Source organism: Euprymna scolopes, chromosome 7, assembly GCF_053919585.1.
Source record: "Euprymna scolopes isolate OS-2025 chromosome 7, ASM5391958v1, whole genome shotgun sequence".
Classification (NCBI taxonomy): domain Eukaryota; kingdom Metazoa; phylum Mollusca; class Cephalopoda; order Sepiida; family Sepiolidae; genus Euprymna; species Euprymna scolopes.
Genome location: NC_136488.1, coordinates 59,552,092 through 59,573,955, shown reverse-complemented (window position 1 = coordinate 59,573,955; position 21,864 = coordinate 59,552,092). Strand labels below are relative to the sequence as shown.

General features: G+C 33.6%; 1 protein-coding gene and 1 pseudogene across 7 annotated transcripts in view; one reads left to right on the top strand and one right to left on the bottom strand.

The window, feature by feature from the left end:
- LOC145279748 (heparan sulfate glucosamine 3-O-sulfotransferase 5-like) overlaps positions 1 to 21,864 on the bottom strand; it is a 699,453-nt gene that overhangs the window by 73,238 nt on the left and 604,351 nt on the right. The window contains exon 4 of one of the 7 annotated variants that reach the window (XR_013868442.1): positions 5,493 to 11,552. The exons of the other annotated variants lie outside the window; for them this stretch is intronic. The gene's annotated coding sequence lies outside the window, so the exon portion shown is untranslated. Of the gene's footprint in view, positions 1 to 5,492; positions 11,553 to 21,864 lie in introns of those variants that run through there. 7 annotated transcript variants of the gene reach the window in all.
- Positions 12,261 to 12,377, top strand: LOC145280663 (5S ribosomal RNA; annotated as a pseudogene).

The following is a 21,864-nucleotide window of genomic DNA, read 5'->3' as shown; positions in this document are numbered from 1 at the left end:
CTGACTAACTCATTAGTCCTTATCCATTTACTATTCTCTACAAAAGAAAAAATGATTCTGTTCTTTTTTGTTTTTTTTTGTGTGTGTGTGTGTGAGTGAATGAGTGAGGGAGGGAAGAGGATTACGTGTGAACGCCCTGAAAAAGTTTGTGATAAAAATTAAAAAAACAAAATATATATAAACGCTAGAGATTAACATATAAATTTAATAAAAAATAATCACCCACTTTCTGACCAGCTAAAGTTTAAACATGAAAACGTTTACTGTTTTTAGTTAAATCTTATTTAAAAATTACAATTCTTTTTTTGGGGTGGGGTGGGGAAAGGGATTAGATACTTGTTGCCATAAGGACTTCGGGTTAGTGGCAAGATTAAGAAAAATCATGTAAGATAATTTTTTTTCATTATTGACAATTATTTCAGGCTATTTCGGAGAAATGCGTATGCACTAAAGATTTTTATTCCCTTGAGCCTTTGTTATATGTCCTTAAAACGATACGTAGCTAGAAACTTCTCTCCCACGAAATAGGTGATCAGCTTTTGTTAAAGTTATATGCAAAACTGATCATCCACTCTAAATTTTAATTTCATGTTTTAATTTTGTTTTAATTAAACATTTTTTTTATGTTTTTAGATGTAATCGCTTAAAAAAATAGAATCTCATTTTTGCGGGATGAATGACTAAACCATTTGATATAATGGTAGAATGTTTACTAATGAATTGGCGGAGTTTAAAAAAGTAGATGTTTGGTTTACTTTCCTCATAACTTTCACTTTGCTTATTTTGCCCTTTAGTTTATCAGCGATTTTTCTGACAAATGAGGAAGAATTGCTGGTTTTGGGTTGGAATCTATCCATCTAACACCCATCATGGGTAGCTTTTGATCTTGAAGTTTTCTTTTTAGCTCCTTACATCAAGTGGCTTCTTGTCTTGTTTGTAGAGATTTCCATAGCAAAAAAAAAAAATACTTATAGTCATATCTAAAACTTGATACCATCATGCTAAACACTCAGCATTGTATGGTGAAGATCAAGAGTAAGTGGAGTAATCTTGAGAACAGAGTGGCATTGTCTTCTACACATTGGTGTAATAGCCAATGAAAACAGAGCCTTCATGTTATCGTCAATTACGGTTGACTCCTTTACTTTTTTTAAGCATAGAGTAGGCCAATCAGTTTTCCTTGCGACTTATAATCACTAGAACTCTTCAAATGAAAAGTGAAGTTTATGTACTAATAATGCTATCGCAAATTGATTGCCAGCCAGAGGCAAAGAAACTCTAAGCAGCCAATCTGCACAGGGGAGATAATTCAATTAGCAAAGGCATTAGGTACAAATTTAGGTACTTAAAGACAGACTACGTTATCATTGACATATTCCAACAGGTTACATAAACCACGGGAAGGTGCAGAACGAGAACTTCGTGACTTTTTTTTTTTTTTTTTTTCCGAAAACACTAGCCAATCTTTAAACGCTGGCAAAAAGTAAAAAAATAAAGAAAAAAAAAAAAAACATAAATGTAGAAGAAAACAGTCATCGTTTATTGCTGGCATTGGTTTCCCCGATATTTTTCTTGTTAGCATTCTTTAATGAGGTACTTACGGGAGAGACCACATGAAGGTTACCAACATCCAAAGTGAAGTTGACTTTTGTGGAACGAACTGGATTTGAATTTGGAACACCCAGGTTGTCAGTCAGTGTTGTTAACCACTTGACCACCTCACCTCCCATTATATGGTAATTTGAATGGAAAGAAGACAAAAATATTGTTACGAAAAAAAAAAAAAATGAAGAGAGAAAAATTAAGGGTCTTCACTAACTCAACATTTAAGAAGTACAGAAGCATATTTATTGAACAGTCGGATATTTATGCATCTTGGTCCTGGATATGATGTTAAACTATATCCGATGATGAGGTACCAGCTTGCGGGCTTTGGGGAGTGTGGAGCCACCCTTTAATTACCATTGCTCCCAGGTCCACTCTGGCCCGAACTGGTAGTACCTGTTAGGGTCCCAACTATGGGTAAAATAGAAACCGACTTGAAAAAAAAAAAATATATATATATTCTATTAAAATTTTCTTCAAAATCACCAGATTCGGCATTAAATACCCTGAAAAGGGTTGATATGCCGTAAAACAAAAACAACCAACCAACCATCTATGCATCTTATATAGAAATTAAGTGTTAACACCTAAAAAAAAGCTTAATTTTCTGAGAACATCAATTGAAGTAAACAAAATATAACCAACATTTATTCATGTCATATTTTGCTTAATGATTTCAGAGTATATTATTGTTTATTTCTGTATTAATGTTATGTATTTATTTATCTTTTTGTAGTAGTAGTAGAATGAGAATATTTCAATTAGCTATGAAAGAAGGCGAGTTCAGAGGCCTAGAGTTCATGTCGTCAGAGATATTCTGTAACGTCCAACCTCGACAGCTAAAAACACACTACACTGCCAACCACTGGAGAATTAAAATAAAAAAAAAAACTGAGAAAGGAAATTAAATCCCTTAAAATTATTATATTTTTTAAAACCAATTTTTTGCAGTGTTGATGGGCGGAGTTAAAAGCCTTCAGGGAGGCGCCTGACCTTCCCCGAATCAAGTATGTGTTGCTGTCTGATTCAATATGACGTAGAATCCGAAATCAATAATGAGGACTTATAATAGTGAAAACCCACATTTAATGATGGTGATTATTATTATTATTAGTAGTAGCAGTAGTAAAACTATGGCTAATGAAAACAGAGCACTATAAAAAAAAAATAATGTTTTTCACTTTTTTATTTCATTTAATAAGTATAAGAAAAATTTCGTTGAACGCTCGAGTATGTATCGCATCTAGAGATCAAGTGTTATATATTGGAACGGACACCTGATTTCTCAGACTAAGGAATGTACACAAATAACTGAATGCTAATATATACTATAATAATAAATTACATAACCGGATCCCACTTTTCCGATAACAAACTGTAGCACCAATTTTAGCTGGCATAACACAAAGATCAAAGAAATGGGAAGACCGAGGAGAGAGCATCAATCAAACCTCTACTGGAAGAGTGCAGAAATTAATGGAACCTTGAGACGGCTTATTGCTTCCCATATTTCAGAGGCGAATATAGTAAGTCGCTTTTTCAATATTACAAAATGAATTGTGATTATTGAAAAAAACTGGAGGGTGCTGAAGATCAGGAAAGATTTGTCACTCAGATATTAGGGAACACCACGTTTATTTATTTTTTGCCAATGAGCAATTACTGATAATAACTCATGCGAAAACTTCCAAGTAAGTAGAAAATTCTATTAACTGCTCTCCCCCCTCTCCGAAAAATCAAACAAATGTAATGGAAAGACCGAGGAGGGAAAGCATTCATCAGAACCCCACTTGGAGGATTGTGGAGTATTGGGATGTTGAGGAGCTTTATTGTCACCTAAATCTGTTTTTTTTTTCTATGAGTATAACTAATCAGAAAGAAAGGGAAACAAGAATTAAATTAATTATGTATGGGCACGTGTTTTGGTATGTGTGTGGCTGATAAAGACCCATGTATATTTGTATATTATAACTTGAGTAGAATTGGATTATTTATGGGGACGGCTCAACAAGAACTTGTTTAAATTGGATTTGAGGACTACCATGTTGTATTCAACCCGGAAGCAGGCCAGTAGAATAATGTTCTACAGGTGGGCAGTTCTGTGAGGATATTTCACCTTGCAAGTAGATATATTTATATAATTTTTTTTTTCTGTCACGCAAAAGTTAGTAATTATTAAATATATTTTTGAATGTTTGAACAGTTAATTCACATACCCATCTTAGCAGCAGCTGAATAGCGTAACGGTTAGGAGCACTGACTGTCGTCTAGGTGGTTGAGTTTCAAACCTAGCTTGAGGTAGTTGCTAGTCTAGCTGCACTGGTGAGCTGTGATACAGCGAAACAGTACCGTATGTGGATGACTATATATTATTAATTCACGCAAGAGTTCTGGTAATAGCTCTGTTTATTACTGACCACTCATATAAACCAAAGGGTAAAAATCTAAAAAAATCCTTTCTTAAGAGTGCTCACTAATAAATAGAGCTGTTTAATAGGTATAAAGATTTTTATTCATACAAACATCGAGTTACACATTTAACTATAGGGCAATCGGACTTTAAGGCCAACGTCGTTACAGTTTCAATGGAATATATATAATTTCGTGTATGCACATAATTTTATAAGGATACATAATATATTATGTATCGATTTGTAGCATTTATTTTAACAGTGCTTAATCTGTGAGTATAGCTAGGTAGGAAGTTATGAAATTGACTTTATGGCAAATAAACTACACAAAGGCGGTCGAATTTCATCCATGGAATTTTAGCCTGACAATAACCTTACAGGGGATGAAACGAGGACGCCTCTGTATACTTAATTGCCATAAATATGTTTTCATAACTTTATACATATATAGACATATATGTGCATGTATGAAGTATATTTACTTACAAAATGAGATGTTTCGATGTCAAATTAACCTCTCAAAGGATTTATGCGGACGAGAAACTTGAAATAATAATTAAAAGAATGGTTTTTAAAAGATGTTGAATGTTGTATTCAGTTAATTCTTTGTGATTTCTTTCGATAAGCATTATGAAAAATATGTGAAAAGGATTCCTTTATTTGAATTTCAATGCCTTATCAAATGTTCAGAAAGAAATCAGGTTTATTCAATGAATGCACACACAGAATGCTGAGTTTTGAAAAAAAAAAAAAAATCTGAAAGATGCCTTTCTGGATCAAGGACTGAATGAGAAGCCATAATGATGATTATCTCCTCAAAATGATACTTGCGTTCCTCCCTCCGAGGGCAGAAGAGGATATATATATATATATATATATATATATATATATTAAATGAAAGGAGGAATAAAAGTTATATATGACTTTACTATATCATTAGAAAAGTAAGAAAAAGTTAAAAAGGAAATTAAATAAAAAAAACCCTCTTTAGGCCATGGCATTTCGGAGATAAATGCTTTTTATCAGAAGAGGAAAAAGGGCCAGAAATATTTAATTAGTGTATGTATCTTGCTGGAAACCTAATTGTTCTTCCTCTCGTTGTGAAGTTTGTTGTTGTTGTTCTCTTTTCAGTGCCCGTTTGTGGTACGCCTTGTCTTGGACTATTTTCTTAACTGAATATGTTTTCATAGTCGTATGTAACTTTGCGTGTTGGATTTTCATTTGTTTTTAAGAGGTGACCTCTGCTACGTGTGAAATATTTTCATTGTTCTGTTTTTGCTAAATACGAACGAGGCTTTTTTAGTTTTTAACAATTTTACCTTTCAGGTTCGATTTTCTTTGGGAGCGAATACGAACAGTGTTGTCTTTGCTTAGTGTTGGTAGTTCTTTAGACTTTTTATCTACTTCATACTTTTTCATTGCTTTATTATGCATGATGTTAGGAAGATTTGTCCTAAGCGTTATTTTCATTAGTTGTTGGGCTGGCGACGACGATTTATCTTTTAATGGGGATGTCTGTAGTGTTAACATTGCTAGATATGAGTCTTGGTTGCTTTCAAATGTCTTTATTATGTCCTTTTTATAGTTTGTATATGTCTTTCTACTAGTCCATTGGATTGTGAATAGTTCGGACTTGTGATGTGTTTGAAATCCCAATCTTTAGCAAAAAACTGTCTAAATTCTGATGATGCGAACCCAGGTCCATTATTGCTGATCACAATTTGTGGAAAACCAAATTTTGTGAAAGTGTTTTTTATTTTCTTGATAACTATGCGTGATTTACAGTCATTTTTGTCAAGTTTGTGGATATCAAAGTATTTCGTTGTGTAGTCTATTATTACTACATATGCTTTATTGTATGAATAAAAAATGTTTGTCACAACTCTCGTCCATGGTGTTACTGGTATTTCATGGTGCATTAGAGGTTCTTCAGTGGGTTTTATCATACCGATTTTTGTCATTTTCTCAAGTTCCATTTTTAATTTTGGTTTCATGCCAAACGGGATATTTCTTGGGGGATTTATAATGGGTTTTATATCTAGGTTTATACTTATGTGGTGAGTGACCGGTAATTTTCCGATGCTACCAAAGCAATCTTTGTGTCTTCCTATTGGGACTTCTATATCAGTCTTATTTATCGAATATATTCTTTTTATCAATCCCAAATTTTCCGCTGTGTTTGCACTAATTACTGCATTTGCATTATTATCTGCTACGATAAATTGGGTATTTATTTTTATGTCTTTGTTTTGTAGCCGTATCATGCAGCTTCCTATTATAGGAATTTTTGTACTATTGTATGCAGTTAGTGTTATTGTTGTTTTCGATCATTTAGGTTTACGTTTTATTGTGTTGTAAATCTTTACTGGTATTACATTCACTTCAGCTCCTGTATTTTAAAATTAATGTTTCATTACCTTGTACTTTTATTTTCAACTTGTCAGTTTTGAGCACGTGTATATTTTTTTCAATATGGCGTCCAAGTTGAACTGGTCAGACTCCTCGTGATCTGAGTTGTATGATTGTTCGACATCGTATAATTTTTTCTTTTTTGTTGACACATTCGTGCATAATGTCCTTTTCCCCACAGTTTGTACAGGTTTTGTTGTATGCAGGACAGTTTTTTTCTGGTGCGACCCAGAACAATAGGTACATTTTCGATCGAATACTATGTTTTGGCGGGCTTGTTGTCTTGTTTAAAGGTTGCATGGGCAGACATCTCGTTTTTTGTTATTCTGTTTTTCTTCATGTCCCGAATTAGCGATATATTTTCTGTGTCTGACATGGCCATTATTTCAGAGTGTCTCTTCGTTTCTCTGGCACTGAGCCCTGCTTGAATTGCTTTTTCTAAATCCAACGATGGTTCTCTCGGCATTCTTTCTCAAAGCATGTTACCGTTAATGCTACAGATGAGAATGTCTTTGATTAGTCTCTCGGTAAGTTCTCCAAATTCGCATTTGCTTGCTTTTTGTCATAGTTTGGTGACATATTCATCAAACCTCTACGTTTCTTTTTGTTTGCAAGTCAAAAATTGGTATGTGAGAAAACTTAGGTTTTTTCTTGATTGGCAGTGCAAGTCGAATTTTTCTGTCACATTTTCCAAATTGTATTTCTGTTCTTCGTTCTAAAAATTGAAGCTGTGGGAAATTTTTCTTTCTTCATTTCCTATACAGGTCAATAGTATCGATGTTTTAACCTTCTCCGGCTTTTTATCTGACTTTGTTGCTCGTAAAAATAACTGCAATTGGGTTTTCCATGTTTCCCATTCTTGTCCGAGATTGTATGATGAAAAGTTAAATTCTTTGGGGTGCGGCAGAAATTCCATAGTTTTTTTTGTTATATATATATATATATTTGATGTTTGTGAGTGTTAAGGTTCGTAATTATTTTCTGACACCATGTTGTATTATGTGGACTATATTAGTAAAGGGTTAGAGAGAACACCAACGAATAGAGAGACACGTGTGAACGTAACAGAAGCTTTATTAACACTAAAGAAAGAGTAGTAGTCTTTGCTACTACGATATATCACGTGATTATGTGGTGGGAGGTTGCAGGCAATGGTGATGGTGAGATTAATCATAGTCAAGGGGAGATAACTCGTGTTACTTGATGTATATAACACAATGGAAATAAAAATTGTTTTTTTTATTCATTTCCAGCGTTTTTTTTTTTTTTTTGCGCGACGTCAACGGAGTGAAGCATTATGGTCTGATTGGAAAAACAAAATAGGGGAAAAGTATAAAGACAACATATGATAGAATTCATGTAGCGAAAAAGGAAAAAGGGGGAAATCTTTCCCCTTATAATAAAATGCATCCGTGAACAATATGTGGTTTGTAAAAAAAAAAAAAAAAAATTGTTATTGTAAAAAAAAAAAAAAAAAAAAAAATTAAATAAATTGTTAGGTGAAAGTACACAATAGTTGCACAACACCCCACCAAAAGTACCAGAACAATTCTGTTCGTATTGTTTAAAATTTTTAAAATCATCAAAAGTTCTATTTCTATGTTTACAATGTAAATAAAAATTGTTTCGTTTTTTATTTAAAAAAAATCTGTTTATATTGTTTTTGTTTTTTTTAATTTCCAGATGTTTTTTTGAGCAACGTCAACGAAGTAAATGAATATCACTTAAATTAAATAAAAATTAATATTAATGCCTTTTTAGCGATACATTTTCAATAAAGAAAAAGACTAATATTAAAATAGGTCAACATTAAAAGAAATTTAGAATATTGTTTAAAATAAAAGAATAAAATGGTGTTTATATTGTTTAATTTTGAAAAAATAAGTTCAGCTTATTTGTCAACTGAACGATACGGTCACCGTTTCCATAGATAAAAACCGGTGGATCGAGATTTGTGTCCCTTTTGTTTTTGGTTGTTTTGGGTTGGAGGTTAATCGCCACCTAAACTCCGCTCCTGCTCAATTATTATGATTGAATTATGATTTAAGACTTCTACCAATCCTGGCTTACAGAATAAGTGCATGCTATTCCTGTAGATAAAATAAAGGTTTCTATTCGAAATTCTGTGCAGATTTCAGGGTTCGACAAGATACAGACTTGTGTAATATAGCGTGGATGGCTATATGCAAATACCAAGCCATGAGCGAAATGACGTCACTCTAAAGAGAAAGAAGTCTATAAAAAGGCGAGAGCATGTTCGAGAAGACGATCACGTTAGAAACATGGATGGCGTTCGGGAGAACAATCACATGAGAGATGTCACAGCTGTAACGGGAAGTCACACGTGATTGGTTCAATGAAGAAATAAATGTCGTTGTACAACAACAAAAAGCGAGTTGAAGTTCTTTGTCTACTTTGCAACTGAGGCTATACAACGTGTTGGGTAACGTTACATCTGGAGAAGGTTACATCGACAGAAACATAAAAATAACACTCAATATGGAAACGATAGTCCGAATAATCTAAATATGAATAAAATGTGATGCTATTTATTTCTTAGTCTTTCAGAAACTGAGCGGCATACTTTGGCGTCCTGCTCGGATTTGTTTCTTATGTTCAAGCATGCTATAGAGTCTTTTTTACATAATCATCACCACTTATCGAGGCCACTCGAGGATAAGGCTTAAATAGTGTACAGTAGAAATTGGACAATATAGTAATCGTTAGTAATGGAAATTCAGTAAATTTGTTAGCTTATATGGAACAGCTCATCAAAAACTTGTTTACGTTAGACTTGAAGACAACCATATTGTAGTCAGCTGGAAAGCAAGAAAACGGAAGACAATTCCATAGGCGTGCAGTTCTAAGAAAGAAGCTTTGTTCATGGAATCTACGTTTAGGTTTAGACACAGATAAAGAGTGGGGGAAATTATTAATAGTGTTTTCTGCTAGACGGGTGTTTCTTGTGAAAGTTTGGCGAAGGGGACCATAGATTGGAGCTCAGCCGAGCACTTGCCATGAAAATAACGATGAAGCAGAGGCAAACCCGCAACATCTCTTCTGTGAGAAAGAGATTGCAAGGAAGAGAAAAGGACATCCCCTACGAGGCTACGAAGTCTATTTTGAACTCTACCAAGGCAGGATAAGTCCTTTCTAGCAGCTCCTGTCCAAATATGGCAGCAGTATTCCATCCTTGGACGTACCTGGCTCTTATATAGATAGAGAATTGCATCAGCAGTGAGATATCTACTGGATCGATAGAAGGATCCCACCATTTTTCCAGCGGCCTTGGCAACGGATTTGATGTATGTCTTGCTCAACTTTGAGAAGGCCACATAAGAATTTAGATATGTAGAAATGCAATATCAGTGTCATAAGTGTAGTGGTTACTGACAATCACTGTGAACATGTCGTTTCATGCTCGAATACTGTCGAGGCTACTAAATCACTTTACTCATTCACTAAAAAAAACAAATTTTTTAATTGACAGCTTAAAGACCTCAAAGTCACTTCCGAATTTCGAACGGCCATGTGCGGTTATTGTAATCGATTTAATCGTATTGTTAATCGATAAAAATTGACGTTAGGTGTTCAAAATCGTCCGAAAAATGAAAATAAAACTCTCGGGCAACTCCGGGTATCTGTAAGCAGAAATCAAGTCGCTTTTTCGTTGTGAAATACTATTTAAATCTGCAAATTATCAGGAGCCTGAAAAACATTGGGTATCCTTGCTAGTTTTGTAATCTTTTGTGATCAAAAAAATTTCAAAAGCATCAAATTTATAATTGGAAAACCATTTTTGCTTTGTTGTATTTTATTTATTTTTGAAGATCCAATATTTTAGATTTATAAAAGACTAGTAAGGATCACCGGCGATGTAACAAAACTTATATCTCTCTATTCATCTTCCTCTATTTCTGCTCCGCCCAGCCCATCCCTCTTTCTACACACACACACACACACACACACACACACACACACACACACACACGTAAGAATAAACCGACACAAGAGAATTAGCTTATTGATTAAGAAATCAGAATTATTTCCCTTTACTTGGCACATAATCTGTCTGGAAAATCGACTTTCTTACTATATCTGCGCCGGTTTAGGGTCAAATGATGAATATTTTTCTTTTTTATTTGATTTTAGATTATTTATCCGGAGCAACGTCGATCAAAAAGATATCAACTTTGTGGGTATTTGTTTTGGTAATTTTATACAGACGTACACACAGAAACTCCTTTATAATATATATATATTTGAAAGACATGGCCAAGTTGTTTTCATCTTGCATTTCGTGTGCCTCCAAAACCACACACGCTCGCCTTTTTTGGAGTGTGTTATAATATTCCATAAAAAAGGGTAAGAGAGCCTCAAGAAGAAGGAACACAGCTGAGTGTTGCACCTGTGTCCCGAGTTCAATTCTCAGCGGAGACATACGTACTGGTGTCGATCTTTGAAATCTACAGGCCCGCGGAGGAGGAGGAAAATTGATCTTGAAAGGATTTTGGGGAGAATATGGGGGAAACTGAAGCAACAAATACGATGATATGAAAGGGATACGACATCTGGTGGGAGAGGAGGAAAATGTGAAAGGAAAAAAAAACGGAGAATAAATGTAAAGTGAAAAAAAAAAACAATTCTATGAATAAGAACAACTTAGAAGAAATAATCTTCTGATGGAAAAAAATAAGAAATTAGAATAAGAAATTAGCGAAGAGAGTGGAGAAGAGGAAGAGAGAGAGTTGAGAAGGAGAGAGAGAGAGAGAGAGAGTTGAGCTACGAAGGAGAGAGAGAGAGAATAAAATAGAATAAAAAGTGACAAACGAACAGAAGTGGACTGGAGAAAGAGAAACGAAAAGATTAGGTAGACTTGAGAAAATGAAGAAATGACAAAAGGGACACGAAAAAGAAGGGGGGGGGGGAAAGAAAAGATGTATGAAACAATAAGTGAAATAAAAATTAAAGAAAGAGAAACGCGAAGGAATTAACGAAAATGGAATGAAATGTTTATTTACGGCCTCGACGGTGTAATAAAATTTGTTCACTGTGATGACGACAACAACGACTTTGCGTTTGCTTGGCAAAATGCCGGCTACCGGAAGTGCAGCTGATGTTGGCGTACTGAAAATAAAATGCACATTGTGAAAAAGGAGTTGTTTTTTTTTTTTTCGCTTGACTATTCGTCCCAAAACAACAGCTCTATAGAATGGGATGACATAAAAAAAGAGGAGGGATGAAGAGATGTGGGAGCCGTCGATTAGGATGAGAGGGGGAGGTACTGTTAAGACAATGGAAATTTAAAAGTGGGTTGTTGGTGGGGTGGAAATGTGATTGAGAATTGGGTGATCTGGAGAATAATTAAAAGAATCCCAGAACAAATTTACAAAAAAGAGAATTAGTATTGTTTTCTTGTTGTGGTGGTGGTGAGAGGATGGAAAAGAAGGAGGGCGGAAAGGAGAGAAAAAGAGAGAGAGAGAGAGAGGGATAACGAACAAGGAGAAGTGTAAGACTGACAGAAAAAGAGAGAGACAGAGAGAGAGAGAATATGCGAGAAGAAAAGAAAGGAAGAGAAAAAGTGTATGAGAAGGAAAAGAAGAGGAAGCGAGCGAGAGGGCTGAGAGAGAAAGTGTAAAGTAGAGAGAGGCAGAGAGGGAGAGAGGGAGATATGTGAAAAGTGAGGAAAGTGATTGATAGAAAAATTGGAAAAGTAAGAACATTAAAGAATGAAGTATTGGGAAAGAAAACACTAAATAACAATTATAGGATGATGGGATAATGAGAGGAAAGGTTCAGTATGGTGGGGGGGGCAATATATATATATATATATATATATATGGCATAATCGCGTTGACACACCGGTTCTCGTCAGATCACCGAAGTTAAGCAACGTCGAGCCTAGTTAGTACCAGATGGGTGGCCATTTGGGAATTCTAGGCGTTGTATGAGCTCTCCGCTTATCTCGGCATTTGTTTCCAGTCGTCATGTACACACTTCACTGGCCACTGGTATCAAACAATGTTGACTAAGGAGAGGTGGGGTTGGAGATTGCGCACCTCCTATCACAAAATTTTCACGCGCAGGCATCCCTTTGTGGGTATCTATAGTCTGTCAAAGACTGAAGGAGCCATATGTATATATATATATAATGAGAGGAAGAGAGAGAGAGAGAGAGAGACAGCTAGTAATGATGCACACAAAATTATTAACCGACCATTATGAATTTTATGAAGAGCTGCTAGGTGTCAGGGGTCTGTATGTAGACTATTAAATTAGTTTTATGCAATGGGTTCGCACCTCTTCGTTAAAACTGTGATAGCTCCGATTTTTTGTGTAATCATAAGGTATTGATATCGATTCTCTATATTTCAGTTTCTTGGATTATTCAAGATGTTTTAGATGGTTAATATTTCAGATTTGCATCAAATTTGATCCATAGTTATCAGACACTAATTTAAGCGAGGCTCACTGAATTGAAATTTTTTTTCTGGGACCACATAAGTTTGAATCATTATAGTTTAAACGTTTTCTAGAATCAAAATCATGTAATTTTTATCAAAGTAAGAAAAAGGATAGAAACTTGTCCAGTTTTACACCGATAGTAAAAAAGAATAATTACACTAAAACTTTATATTGTACTTACCTGTTAGGTTAAAAAAAAAAAAACAAAACTGTGCACCGCAATTTACGCAAATTATTCCAATATTTTTGTTTTTATAAATTAAAATTTATAACCGGTATTATTAGTATGACCTGCTGGAATTAAAGTTTGAAATGCGTCTCTTTCCCGTCACTTTAATGTAAGCAGAATATGCCGGATGAGACATCTCACCGTAAAAAATTGTTTTTCTTCTAAATATTACTTAATGAATTTGCGTAATTTTTGTTGTTCTGTGTTAAAAATATAACACGGCAATCTATCTATCTATATATCTATAAAAACAGAGATGTGTGTGCCACAGACGATTTCTGATTGGTTAATCCAATAATCACATCTCCTAAAAAACAATCGTTTCTACGCTCTTACCTTTACCATAAAATATTATGGCTTTATTTATTGTCCATCTTGGAAGGGTTTAATTTTTTAATAACTTGTTATTTACAAATTAAAAAAATACGAAACTATTATGCGAAACTAAACTACACGAAATACGCGCACACACGCACACACACACGTTCACTACCGTCACGTTGTTATGGCAACCAAACCCGCTGACTTCTTTTTCTCATTTCACTCGTGGTCTTAAATTAGATTCGAATAAGTTGCCAAAAAACAAATATATAACAAATAAATGTTATCAAAGGCAAATTTTTCGTGTTTTTATTCAATTTAACATGTTTATTCAGCTCGAAAAGCATACAGTGTTTACCGATGTATTGGAAAATTCAAGATGGCGGCCGATTCTCTCTTTAACACGGTAAGTTTGGAAAAAGGTGTAATAAATAAAAAACCGGTTAAAATACTGTTAAAAACTCGCTCAATATATGTTACCGTGACATAGGTTGACATATATTCGGCGGGTTTTTAATAGTATTTTGTATAGTTTTTTATTTATAACACCTTTTCCCAAACTTACGGTGTTAAAGAATGTGTGAGACGCCATCTTGAATTTTCCAACACATCGGTAAACACTGTATTCTTTTCGAGCTGAATAAACATGTTAAATTGAATAAAAACACGAAAAATATATCCAGTTTTTATCGGTTTCTTACCTTCTCTGCAGAAGTACAAAAAAAAAACAAACAAAAAAAAAACGGAAGGTACTTTTACAGAATGTTAAACTAACCCTAACCGATGTTTTATGTTTAGTTTAGGAAAAGTCAGAAGAAATAAAAGTCATTATTGCATGAAATATACGTATTTAGTTGAAGTATTGTTTATGTCAATTCTTTCGAAGAAATTTAGCAAGAATACCTGTAAACCAGGAAATCGGTAAAATGTCATCATGGATGAATACTTGTCTATTATAATTTCTACCCTTGACAAAAACTTAGCCATAACAAAAGAGATTTATTGTTCAGATTGTTTTTGAGATTGATTTCTAAAAAGATATTTTATAAATAAAATCGACTTTAAAATTAAAGACTTAAATTACAATAATTGAATTTAAACATTCTTATTTCAATATTTGGCACATAACACCTGCAAAAATGATCACAATGTCAGGATTTCATTTTATTTCAGAATCGATGGCAAATACTAATATTTAACATTAGTTTATCATTTAAGCCGATAAAAAGCCCTTTTTTTTCCGAGTCATAAAAGGATTTGGAGTTTCCTAATCAACCTTTCGGGTGCAGTTGCACGCTCTCAAAATAACTAAAGTGTTGGCTTTAAAAAAATTGGTTCATTAAAACTAAACAGGTTTAGTTTTAATAAAAAAAAATAAATAAAAAAAAAATCGCTTTGGTAATTAGATATGTCGTATGGTTATCCCTAATCGCTGAATAAAACCGCTAACGAGTTGAATGATTACGACATAAAATTAAACTCGGGTTCCTGAAACGGAAACTTCGTTTGTTTTTGTTTTTTTCTTATCAATATATTTACATTGTTATTTTGTTTTCATTTTCAATCATTCGAACAGTTTTCTTTTTCAAGTAATCCAAGTTACAAAATTCCCACTGTTTACTATGCTAAAATCACAATGACTAATGTATACCTATTAACCCTTATCCTTGAGTGGCCTCTGGGCCTTGATAAGTGGTGACACCCATGTAAAAAAAAAAAAAAAATCACTCGAACAGTTTTCTTTTTATAATGTACAGTTTTAAAAGTTTAAAAACTATATAGTTTTTACTTCAGGAAAATTAATGGGTCAGTTTTTACGATGTGCCCTGTTTAAATACTGTTAAAAACTCGCTCAATATATGTTACCGTGACATAGGTTGACATATATTCGGCGGGTTTTTAATAGTATTTTGTATAGTTTTTTATTTATAACACCTTTTCCCAAACTTACGGTGTTAAAGAGGGTGTGAGACGCCATCTTGAATTTTCCAACACATCGGTAAACACTGTATGTTTTTCGAGCTGAATAAATATATTACATTGAATAAAAACACAAAAAAGATATCCAGTTAGGTAGAAAAGTAACTTATCTTGCCTTTGATAACATTTATTTATATATTTGTTTTTGACTATTTTTTCGAATCTATGTGTACAGTAATCTTGCCAGGATGCGGAGGAAAATGAATGAAGGGGGAGGGGAATAAAATAAAAACATTTTGGAAACAGAGTAAGTTTGAAAGAATTGCTTTGCACAGAAAGAAATTAATGAAAAAATAAAATTAAATTTCTTTTCTTTCTTGATTTTTTTTTTAGTTTTTTATGAAAAAGGAAGTCAAAATTAAGACTATAAAAAACAATTTTTATTAAGAGCGAACCTCAGTCGTCAGGTCTGTAAAAAAAAGACGTGGAATAATAAATGTTTTCTAATACAAATTGTTTTTACTTATGTGTTCATTTGTCTCTTTGAAGTTCGTTTGTTTAATATATCGGTTTGCAATATAATTTTGTCATTCTGTCAGACTCAAATTTTAAATCTATATATCTATAAAAGTTAAAGTGTGTGTGTGTGTGTGTGTGTGTGTGTGTCTGTGTACATTTCCCTACGAAATAACTCTGTCAATTTTTAGTCTACAGACTCGAAATTTGATATACAGGGTACTGAGATTTGGAAAAATCTATGTGATCGGTTTTTAGCCAGAAATTTGGCGATTAAGGGGTCAAAGTTCAACGATTTGAGCTTTGAGAACTCTACCAAACTTCTCCGACAATTTTGGGTCTACACACTTTAAATTTTAGATATAGCTTCCGTGGACATGAATCTAACTTAATAACTTGATTTGAGCCCAAAACAATAAATTTTCAGGGGTCATAATAGGGGTCAAAGTTTAAAAAATTACCCCCTTTTTTTTGCTCAGCATACACCTCCAAACACCCGGGCAACGCCGGGCACCCATGCTAGTACATGATAAAATTTATTTTGCTATTTTGGTTATTTTAATTTTTAATATTGAGATAAAACAGGATAAACGCCGAAATGAATTTTAGACAGAAGATTTGATAGTATTATATTTCGATTTGCATCTTTGTAAAGGAATATAAAAGTGGTACAAAATTGTTTGGGGAATTAATTTTACCCGTTCTTGGACAGGTATATCACGATATCTCTACTATTATATAAAGTGAACTTTGTGTGTGTGTGTGTGTTAGAGAGAGAGAGAGAGAGAGAGAGAGAGAGGCATACACACAGACAGACAGACAGATCGTTCCCTATGGGCTCGGAAATAGCTTAACCGATTTTTTAAAACATTTCACACGAATGTACTTGATGTGTCTGGGAGTGTTCTTATTTAGATTTCGTATCGAAATACATTCGAGAGAGTATGGAAAATCGAAAAAAATTCGATTAAAAAAGAAAGTTCCAAAGTTAACGCTTTTATACGACCTAACATCACAAGTGCATTTGAGAAGTTTTATCACTGTACAAGCAGAAATGCCAAGTCTATAAAATCAACTGTAGATTCTTTTATAAGACAGGGGCGCGTTCGAAATGAATGCTTCTTTTGAGATCACAATTGAACCATGGAACTTGACTTTTATACGTTTAACATTAATTCAAATAGTTATGTAAAAAGAATTTAATAAAAGTAAACGGTTATTTGATAAGACAGAGCACAATTGAACAGTGATAGTTGGCTTCTGCGTTTTAAGCTGTAAGTGATGCCATTATTTACAGATAATTTTATAAAATTAATAGTAGATTCTTTACAGTGTAATGTAAACTACAATATATTACGGATTAAGTCACTGCGGGGAGGCATGTGAAATTTCCTCTTGGTACACTGCGGGGTGGGGGAATAGTCGCTAACTAGAGTAGGCAATCAATCAATTTTTTATTAAAAATGGTCGATTTCATCGATTTTGATGAAAATAAATGTATGAACAGGTGAAACAATTATTGATCCTTATTCGATCCCGGACAATATCAGGTCGCCCTGCTAATATTTTTCTGCATAGCTGGTATGATGTAGATATGAAAAACCAACACTAATAGAGAAAGACAGCTAGGCAGATATAACAGGGGAACCTTGCGAAAGTCATGTTTCAAAGTTATTTTTATATAAAGCAAGAGGAGCGAGAGTCTGCCGGTATCCCTCCCTTACCCACCATTGTTATTTTTGCTATTTAGCCCGATTCTGTCGTAGAACATTGTCAATGAACAAACGGATACAGTGAGGAGGCGGATGAGAGTATTCCTACTCTTTTTTGGAAAAAAATAGAGACAATGGCATTGAAAGACTTGTTCTTTTCTCTTTCATACAAAGAGTCGAGTCCCAACAAAAAAGAAAAAAAAAAGATAAATAAATAAAGAAAGGAAGATGTCTTGCTTTTATCGTTCATTGTGTAGCAAGGACGCATGCGCGCGTGTCGCATTCGAAAATGTTCCTCCTTGGGTTTCATTAATCAAAGAATCTCCATTACAAGTAGATATTTATAACACTTTTTTTTTTGGAGGAAGACGGGATATGCAAGCCCCTCCCCACAAAATACTCCCCCCCCCTCCGCCATAAAAAAGACAGAGATTAAAGAACAAGCGATTTGGCTGAGAAATTGAAGTAACAGTGATTAGACGAATTACTTTCATTCTTTTTATAAATACTCACAATGGGAGAAGGAAGACGTGAGGGTGGGGTGCCTCTCTTTTTTTTTATTCGTTTAATGTTAAAAGTCATTCCACCTGTTACGATTTTAATGCATATGGATTCCGGATTTAGAATTTGAGGCCCGAATTATAAAAAAATCTGCGAGATATTGAGAAAAATTGAAATTTTTGTTTTTTTAATTTTACAAAGGGGTTACCACATATCAAGGCATGGGGGTCACTCGAGGATAATAATTAATGTGTGTATTGTAGTGATTGGGACAGTAGGGTAATAATCGCTTGTGATGCAAATTTGGTCTACTCAGATTATTTACGAGGACGGTACAATAAGAACTTGGACGTGAAGACGACACTATTATAGTCAGCTGGAAAGCAGACCACTGAAACAGAGTTCCAAAGACGGGCAGTTCTAGAAAAGAAGTTTCGTTGATCGAATCCACGTTTAAGTTTAGGCAGCGATAGATAGTGGAGAAATTTGTTGGTAGTGATTTTGGCTAGACGAATGTTTTTGTGAAAGATTGGCGAGGGGGACATAGATTGGTGCTCAGTTGAACACTTGCCATGCACAACGTCTTGTCTCTGGGAAAGAAGTTTCAGAAAATAGAACAGAGTATCGTCTACTAATATACACACACACACACACACACACACACACACACACACACACACACACACTAGCTGTACCCGGTCACGCGTTGCTGTTGTTCAGTTTGTGTAAATGGAACTCCCCACACCACAAAAAAAGACACCATTCATTTTTTTTTAAGAAGGAATTAGAAAGGCAAACTGTTTTTTTTTTATTATAGAAAAACATCCGTAAATTAATTAATAAAGAAAATAGTTTATGTATTTATTTACTTGCGGACTGTAATCATCATCTCTTATAGTTGTTCACGACAATCTGTGAATACGTAAGTAAAAGAGAGATGAAAAGTAGGTAGATGCACTTTTTTTTGCTTTTGTGATAGCAATTATCATAGCGAGTCACACAGTAAAACGGACACACAAACATAGAAGAGAAGTAATAATCGGAGAGAGAGAGAGAGAGAGAGAGAAAAAAATTTGAGAAGAATATATACAGAAAGAGGGATAGAAAGAGGAGAAGAAAACTTGTAGATAATATTGACGCCGTAAAATGTTTGTTTTTTTATTTCGGCAGAAAAGAAATGGAGAGAGAGAGAGAGAGAGAGAGAGAGAGAGAGAGAGAGAGAGAGAGAGAGAGAGAGAGAGAGGAAATAAAAAAATGTTACAGATAATGCTGACGCCGTGAAATGTTTGTTTTTTCTTCGGCATGAAAGAACATTACACGGCGAACAATATCTACAGCAGATTTTGTTTCCCTCCTTTTTCTCTCAGTATATATTCTTCCCAACGCCCTCTCTCGCTCGTTTTTTACATTTCTTTTCATACCGAAGAAAAAAAAACTCATAGCGAACAATATCTACACCAGTTTTTATTTCCCCCCCTCTCTCTCTCTCTCTATATATATATATATATATATATATATATATATATATATATATTCTTCCTCTCTCTCTCTTGCTCCACCGCTCTATCTCTCTCATAGTCGAAAACCTATGCGGACAAGATAAGTAACATGATTAAAATGTAGCTAATCGCAGGAAAATATGTAAGTAATTTAAATCGCTCACATTAAAAGTGAATGTAAAAACAAAATATAAAAAGATAAAAAAAAGCTGCATTATGTAACAAAGCAAAAGGAGAAAAATTGTGTAAGGTTCGCTAAGCTGTTCCGAAGTCGAAAAATAAACAATGGTACCGTACATATTTTTTTAAGGAGAGACAGTGACGTGTTGTTAATGTCTGCATAGATAAGTGCGAGGTTATCAGAATTTAATTTTCTGTTTATGAGCGGTTATTATGTTCGTATTTCGTTTATTTTTTGTAAAACAATTGCCTCTTGTAGAGATATATTAAAAATTCTGGCGCTTTCCTTTATGTATTAAGAGGTAGATACCGGATTAATCGAATTGTCAGCTGTCAGCCAATGAGAATGGGCGAATTTAAAGAGGTAGAATTTATTATTTTTTAGTCGGGAAATGGAAAGATTGTTATGTCTATGAGTCTATGATCAAGTTACGAAAGGTGAAAGCACAATGTCCGTAGAATGTGTATATTTCCTCCCCGTCCTCACTGGGGGAGGATAAGAGAACTTAATATTTAAGGGGAAAAATAGGAGCTACGTCCTCTAAAGATGCTGCGGTTGTGATGGTGTTTCTCTTATGATGAAATGTAGGTTTATATTATAACGACTAAATGTGTCTAAAATGTTGTTCTAAAGTTTCATAAGATAATGGCTAATAGTTTAGATATAATAAATATGTATGTGGCATCTGATGTTGCAAACTTTGGTCCGGGGGGATGTTTGCTATCAAAATTTATATATATATATATATATATATATATATATATATATATATATATTATTTTTACGAAAAACACTACATAAATCTTGTAAAATTAAAGTAATAATTTTATTTTACAGCTAATATACCATTAAATAGGAGATGCTTTAAGGAATCTATATATAAAAAAAAAGAAAAATCGATAAATAATTGCGCATTTTGCTAAAAAAAAAAAAAACGTTAATTTCTTTCGGCAATTTGTCTTTACGTAATATTACTTCACATATACGGCGTCTAGCATTCCCCAAATGGTCACCCATCTGGTATTGGCCAAGCTTTTCGTTGCTTAATTTCGGAGGTTATGTTGGCAACAAATATATATATATATATATCGTTTATATAAAAAGAATTAAACCCTTACAAAATTGATTCTTCACTTAATCGTCAAATCAAAAGTTAAAATACATGGAGGTTTACAGGATTAAATGAAAGCCTACCGTAGTTTCTTCCAAACTATCATTAAATTTAGGATTTTTTTAATTTCGCCACGCGAAATCTATAGAATGAGATAAAAAATGGAATTATTTGAAATTCGCGTATTCAGTGGTTATAATATTTTTGCATATTCTTATAGCAAATCATCCTGAATCTTATTTAGACAAAAAATAAATAAATAAAAAATAAAATAAATTGCTTTTACATTATTAAGTTTTTATATGATAAAATCCAGGCTTTTATATTTCTGAAAACAAAAAGAATAATAGATTTTAATTCGTTTAAAAAAACAACTTGGATTTTCTACTATTTTTTGGCCGTGCTTATATATATAAAGAAGAAAAAAGAGAAATGCATTATATATATATATATATATATATATATATATATATATATATATATATATATATATAAGAAAACATATTTAAAATATACAAAGAGAAATTATATATATATATATATATATATTATATATATATATATATATTATATATAAAGTGAACGTGTGTGTGTGTGTGTGTGTATATTTCCCTACGCAATAACTGTCAATTTAAAGTCAACAGACTCGAAATTTGAGAGACAGGGTACTGAGATTTGGAAAAATCTTTGCGATCGGTTTTCGGCCAGAAATTTGGGTGTTAAGGGGTCAAAGTTCAACGATTTGACCTTTTAGAACTCTTTTTTTTTTAAATTGCATTTTCACCCCAAACAAGGCACATTGCCACTTTGTTGCAGTGGGCTACTATCAGGGACATAAGCATCAGAGGTACTGTGTAGGAAGTTGGGCAGCTAGATGTCGGTTCACGTTACACTTGAACTTCTGCATGTCAGTACAGTTGGGAAGTAGGGACCAGGAAGGGAATTCCAAAGTCTAGCTGTTCTGGGGAAGAAACTACTGGAGTA